Raw genomic sequence first — 6767 nt, 5'->3', positions numbered from 1 at the left:
CGATTAGTGAGTAAATCTAAAGAGATACTTTTCCTAGACTTGAGTTTGGTCCCCCAATCAGTTTCCTTTTCATCAACAACATAATCTTATAGAAGAGAGTATAAATCCAATAGTAGCATCTGTAAATTCTGCCCGAAGAATTGATTTTGGAAGACGTGAAAAAGAGGGTGGCAATTTAGCTGAATTTTACAACCGTAGAAAAATCATAAGACTTTTCCATTTTAGTGCTTACTCGTTAGATTGACCATTTTCCATGGATTAGGTTCCCGTTAGCTAGAAAGCCAAGGGCTGTATTTCTCCTTTTTTCCTGCTTTTTTGTAACTTCCTTCATCTGCCCAGGAATACAGCCTTGCTGAACACCTCAGTTCCTACTGATCAACCAGCCACATCCACACCCTCGAGTCCAAAGTCCACATCAGGCACAGATCCCTGAATATGTCCTGGGCAGCATCGCCAATGACTGACACTTTCTCTGTGTTTCCCTAACCACACCCAACGTGGTAGAGGAGCCTTCTGGAGACAGGGCCGCTGCGAAGGAACCATCTATTCCACATGTAAGCTCGCCTTCCTTCCTTTGTGATAGAAATGTTGTTTTATTGTTTATGCATTTATTTATTATTATTATTTATGCCTACAGAACCTGGTGTTCCTAGGTGGTCTCCCATCCAAGTACTTACCAGGCCTGACCCTGCTTAGCTTCTGAGATCAGACATCGGGCTTGTTCAAGGTGGCATATCTGTAGACCATGGACTGTGGCTCCACTGGGGCGCAAACCCAGGACCTTCTGCATGTAAAGCAGATGTGCTAACTGGGGAGATTGTCGAGTGTGATTTTTTTGTGTGTTTGTTGAGTGATTCCTGATTCAAGAGTGCATTCAAAATGACAGCATTAGTCACAAACTGTAGGGTAGGGAGCATTTTCCTCTGTATAGAATTTTTGTTCTAGAAGAAGAATGTGTGTTTGCCAATCCAAGTACACTCGGAGACCTTCCATGAAGAATCAAACTTTCCCACAGGCATTCTGTACATTTTCTCTTGTGGACATTAACTCAGGTACTGTTTCCCATCTGGTGTCCTAAAGCCATCAAGAGAACAGAAGCCCTGTGCTGAGTATCCAGGATGAAGTGCTTCTAACAGTGTGTTTGTTGTTGTTGTTCTCTAATGGCAGGTGGATGCAGAAGATAAAAACATATGCATTCAGGAATCACTCACTTGCTGAGGCTAAATCTGGGTGCTGACCACGGTGGGGCTTTCCTGCAAGTTTGGTCTGGAAAACCTCTGATTCTGGGTTCCTGCTGGGAAGGAATGTTGGGGGTGTAGTGGAAGGAAATGGTTGTACAGGGAAGAATTATGGCCTGTTCTACAGCGCCCGGCAGCCGTGACGACTTTTAGGCTGTGGTCTGTGCAAGAGTGGACAGATAGACTCAATGACACACACACATGCACTGCATAGAAATAAATGAGAAGAAGGACATTATCACAGATGATGGCATCAATATTACATAATGAGATTTCAGTGTTTGCAAATCTTCTGTATTTTGTTTATTTCATGAAAAAGGAGTAGTGAAGTAATATAATCAGGTAGTTTGTGAAGTGAGTAATGTTCTCAATAAGTTTGCTTTGCATCAAGGAAAAATCCTTAGAGAAATGTTTTGATGAAAGCAGTACTAGCATGTGTGGATTATGCAGGAAGAAATGATCTTGGAGGAAATCACAAAGACAGTGGCAATTTAGCTGAATTTCAAAACAGGTGGGAGGAGTCAGGCCTATTTCTTTGAAATAAGGCATGATTGTCGTGTTAACTCTTTGTTAAACTGAGTTATTTCCCACTGCGTAGGTTCCTTTCAGAAAGCCAAAAGCACTTTTTTTTTCTTTTCTTCTCTGCTCCTCTCCTTGGCCTTTCTTTCTCAAGCAAGGAGGAGGGCTCGGCAGCAGCTCAGTTCATACTTAGCCACCACCCTCATCAGTATATTCTCCCCGCCGTCAGCACTCAGCAGAGTTCCATAGTCCTTCATAAGCAGCAGCACCAAGGACTGACAGTCACTCTGTGTCCTCACAGATTCCCCAGAGTTCCTGCGGGAGGAGCCTCCCAGTGAGAGGGCAGATGAGCTGACATCCATCACTAAGGTAAGCTTGCTCCACTTCCCTTGCAATACAAATGAGGCTTTATTACTTTATTAGTAAAATTAAGATATAAAAAAGTGAACAAGTGCATTCAGGATGATACAGACATTCACTTCGTCGTGAGAGTGAAGAGTGTGAGTCTAGTACCAAGTGATAACTGATTAACCTTCAAAAATGACAGCTGCAGTTACAAACTATGTGGGACGGAGGTTTCTTTGTCTTAGCAGTTTTTCCTCCTTGAAAGAGAAGTTGGTAATTGCCCACCCAAAATGGCCTTGAGAGGTAGTTCCTCCAGGGAAGTTCTTGCCCTTTGGCCTGTTCTTGCTCATGGGTTCTGTTGCTGTCTCCAACTTTTCCCATCTGGTTTTCTATTGTAACTGATTTAAGCAAAGACCTGCGCAAACAGGACGCAGTATGATGTGACTCTCATTGTATTTTCTGTCATTTCAGGTTGTTCCACTTGCCCTTGAAGACAGTATGTATTTTAGAATTTTTCATTTCCTGAGGAAAAATCTAGAAACTGAGAAAGGGGTGGCTTTAGTGTTTCTCTTTATGTTACTGTAAAGACTATAGTAGCTGCTGTCAGATGTCTAATAAACATTCACCTCTCCATTGCATCATGAATGGATAGATACCTAAGTGCATTAATCGCTTTATAAATTTTAAATGTGTGCATTTATTGTATGCCAAGTGTAAACCTCAATAAACTGGAACACAAATCCTAACACCACCCAGGACAATGTTCACTGGATTCTTAATGGATAAACCATGATTTAGAATCTGTCTCCATGCCATAAAAAAATCTTTTAGTATAGAATATCACCTCTCAGTAGGAGTCATGGCATTTTGTGTGGTCATGATGTGGCCACTTCATTCACAAGGCCTTTCTGTTAAAGGAAGGTCTCTGAATGTCTCCTTCCCCTCCCCCTCGCTGATTACTGGGCAGGGCTCCTTTCTTTTGCAGGTGGCCAACAGTGTACCCCATGCCATACCCAGTTTGGTGGAATCTGAGCCAGGACGAGCCTCCAGGAATTTTTGCTAGCAATCTATTGTGACTTTCTGCAAAGAGGGCTAATATTTACCGTCAGCCCCTCTTGCTAAGAATACACAGTGTCATTCTGTCTCCATCACTTCTCTGAGTTATGGACTTTGTGTGCTGGGCGAGAAACCCTGTGTGTAATATGAAGAGAACCAAGAGCTCTTCAGGACTGAGCATCAGGGTAGCACTGGGCTCCCACTCTAGGAGAAAGGGGACATCGTGCACTGTAAGGTGGGACAGAGAAGCTCCACAGTGTGACAGGAGCATCACCCTCCATGTCCCTGTGGAACTCACAGAGACATAGGGTCATGGTTTCTTTTGGAGGGAGGGCTCTGTAAGAAATCAAGTCCAGGAAGTTAGTTTAAGTCAATATCATATGAAATGAGCCAAGTGATGGTTTGAGTTTCTTTGGACCAGGACAGCTGTGAGAATTATGAATGTAGTAGAATTTCATTCTACTTGCCCCATCGAGCAAAACTGAGGCTGCTTCAATGTAAAATGTCACTAGTTTATCCCAGAACCTGTCTCCTTGAGACATGGTTGTCCTAGAAATCCTTAATCTCTAGATCACAGCTTCCTAGTGGAGCTGAAGGGAATCCTGGTGGGTGTGATTCAATGTTAAAATAAAGGTTGGCACTACCTAGTCTCCAAGAAATCAGAGACAGCCACCAGTGGACTCCAACTGCAAGGAAAGCTCCTAGAGGTTTAGGCTGGACCTTGAGAAGGAAACGACTTAGTGGAGCAGAGGAAGTTTCAGGAAGAGCACCGAGGCCCTGTGGTGACCAGGAGGTGGCTTCAAGATCAGGACAGGTAGTATAACACGTTCCCCTGAGCCCAGTCTGGCCCAGATTGAGCATGACATCTGTCTTGAATGAGAATGAGAAAGGACAGGGCCATCTTGCTGGAGTGAACAAAGTATAGACCCACCTTTTCTTAACCTGGAGAGAGGAGCTTCCTCCTTCTCTGTGTTCTCCCCTATTTCTGCTGCTTGACAACCAGACTCTTTCTCCTTCCCTCTCTTATAGCCTGCCTTCTTTTCTCTCCCTTCCTAGCAACCTCCACTCTCTCTCCCGTATCTCATTCTTTTCTTTCTTTCTTTTTATTTTTGCTATTTCACTTCATTTCATTTTATTGTTTTGTGAGAAAAAGTGCACAGCATGAAATCAAACCTCTAAACCCCGATTTAGCACACAGTACAGCATTGATAAGCACATGCCTATTGTTGCAAGGCAGACCTCTAAAACTTTTTCAACTCACATGAGGAAAACTGTCTACCTGTTGACATAGGTCCATTTTCTCCTCCTCCCTATTCTTGGAAAGCGGCCTTCAACTTAGCTTCTTTGCGTGTGACAAATTTAGATACTTACCTAAATGGAATCGTACAGTATTTGTTTCTCTGTGACCTGCTTATTTCACTTAGAATAATGTCCTCAGGTTTATTCCTGTTGCTGCAAATGTCTGGATTTCTTTGGTTTTTAAAGATGAATAATATTCTGTTGAATGAATATACCTTTTTTTTTTTTATTACCCATTCATCTGCCAATGGACATAGGGCCTGTTTCTGGATCTGGGCTATTGTGAACAATGCTGCAATGATCATAGGAGTGCAGTTATCTCCTCAAGACCCAGATTTTATTTCTGTGGGATGCATAGCAACAGTGCGACTGCTGGATCACATCATAGTTCTGGTTGTAAATTTTTGAGGAACCTCAATACTGTTCTGCATGATGGCTGCACCATTTTACATTTCCTTGGACAGTGTAGGAAGGTTGTAGTTTCTCCACCTCCTCACCAATATCTGTTATCTCTTTTTTCTCTTTTGGATAATACACATCCTGACAGGAGAGAGGCACTATTTCATGGTCTTTTTGATGTGCATTAGTGATGTTGGGCACCTTTCATAGCTCTATGGACCGTGTATGCTTGCATTGGAGAAATGTCTTTTAAAGTCGTTGGCCATTTTTTATTAGGTTATACTGGTTTTGGTTTTGTTTTTTGCAATTGAGTGTTAGCTTTTTGTATATATTTTGAATATCATCCCTTCTTCAGATATAAACTTTGCAAATGTTTACTCACATTCTCTAGGTGTCATTTTCTGGATTGTTGAAGAGACTATCCTTTATCTATTGTGTCAACCTGACACCTTTCTCGAAGATCATTTGGCCCTATCAATGTGTTTATTTAGGACTCTCTATTCTTTTCCATTGATCTTTCTGTCTGTTTTTTCATGCCACTAACATGCTGTTTTGATTACGGAAGCTTTGTCTTATGTTTTGAAGTCAGAAAGTGTGGACCCTCCTTCTTTGTTCTTCATTGTCAAGATAGTTTTGGCTACTGGGAGGCTTTATGGTTCCACAAACCTTGCAGGAGTTTTTCTTTCTATAAAAGTGGCATTGAGATGTCGCTAGATGCAGTATGAATCCGTAGATCCTTTTAGCTTTTGTGAAAATGTTAACAATATCAAGTCTTCCAACCCGTGAACACAGTATTTCATTCCAATTATTTGCGTCTTTTAATTCCTTCTATTTTTAGTGTACGAGTCTTCCATCCACTTTGGGGTCTTTCCACCACCTTCCCAGGCTGTAGTCCAGAGTCAGGGCTGAAAAGGGTGAGAAGGGTGAGAATTGAAGTGTCCTAGCATTCACCACTCTGATTCTGTCTAGCACAGATCTGCTAGCCATGCTCTTCACCTTTGCTTACAGCTGGACCTGCTGCTGGAAATAATCTAGTATCTGGTTTGGACCATACTTTTGAACAACACTGGAGCCTGTAGTAACTTGTGGCACAGATACATGAGTCCATGAAGTACATGCATGTGAATATTCGATCAACTGTGCAAACAACTGGGCAGAAACCAGCAGGGGAGAGTAGGGTACACCGTCCACATCATTGAATTCTAGAGTTGCTCTATCCAGTATGGCAGGCTGTTGCCAGATGTGGCTGTTTTTAATTAATTAATCTTGATAATTTATTAACTCGGTGAATGAAAATAAAATAACAACATCCATTTACTCTTTCACACTAACCACATTTAATTGTGTCTATAACAGTCGGAATTTCTGGTTGATAACTTTGGAGGTGGAAGCAGTGTTGGGCCAAAGGTGACTGCTTCGGCATCTCTCTGATTTGAAGTTTTGCAAGTGTCATCAATGTCTTGTTCCAGGGCTCTGACTCCTGGAACAAGGGAAGGTCTGAGAACATGGAAGAAAGATTAAGGTGATGCCATCTGACTTGTCATAGGCTCAACTGAAGCTAGATGAGTAAGTGAGACCCTCTTTCTAAAGCTTTATTGCTCTTGATTCTGTTTCTAAAGATTTGGTGTTGGAGAACATCTCTGACTTCAGCAGTGATCACGAAGATGATCTAGGTAGGTGCCAACACTCAGTTCTGATATAATTGGAGGGGATTCCTGGGACCAATTGGTGGCATGTGTTACATGGGAGACTGAGAAAGGGACATATAAAATCAGACAGAGAAATGAAATGTGTGTAGAAGCTTGATTAATTTTTCCGCACTTTTAATGATGTCTTAGAAAGAAGAACTGTGTCTATGGGCTTTGAGAGGGTTTGACATCATCTTTTCTTGTAAAGCTATTTAAAATTTAT

At 42.0% G+C, this 6767-nt stretch overlaps 1 pseudogene; it reads right to left on the bottom strand.

The window, feature by feature from the left end:
- Nucleotides 1–628: 628 nt before the first annotated feature.
- On the bottom strand, nt 629–744 carry LOC112472135 (annotated as a pseudogene).
- Between the last annotated feature and the right edge of the window lie 6023 nt (nt 745–6767).

The sequence above is a fragment of the Pteropus alecto genome, unplaced genomic scaffold (genome assembly GCF_000325575.1).
Source record: "Pteropus alecto unplaced genomic scaffold, ASM32557v1 scaffold379, whole genome shotgun sequence".
NCBI lineage: Eukaryota > Metazoa > Chordata > Mammalia > Chiroptera > Pteropodidae > Pteropus > Pteropus alecto.
The sequence above is the reverse complement of the archived record's forward strand: the minus strand, read 5'-3'. Positions and strand labels throughout refer to the sequence as shown.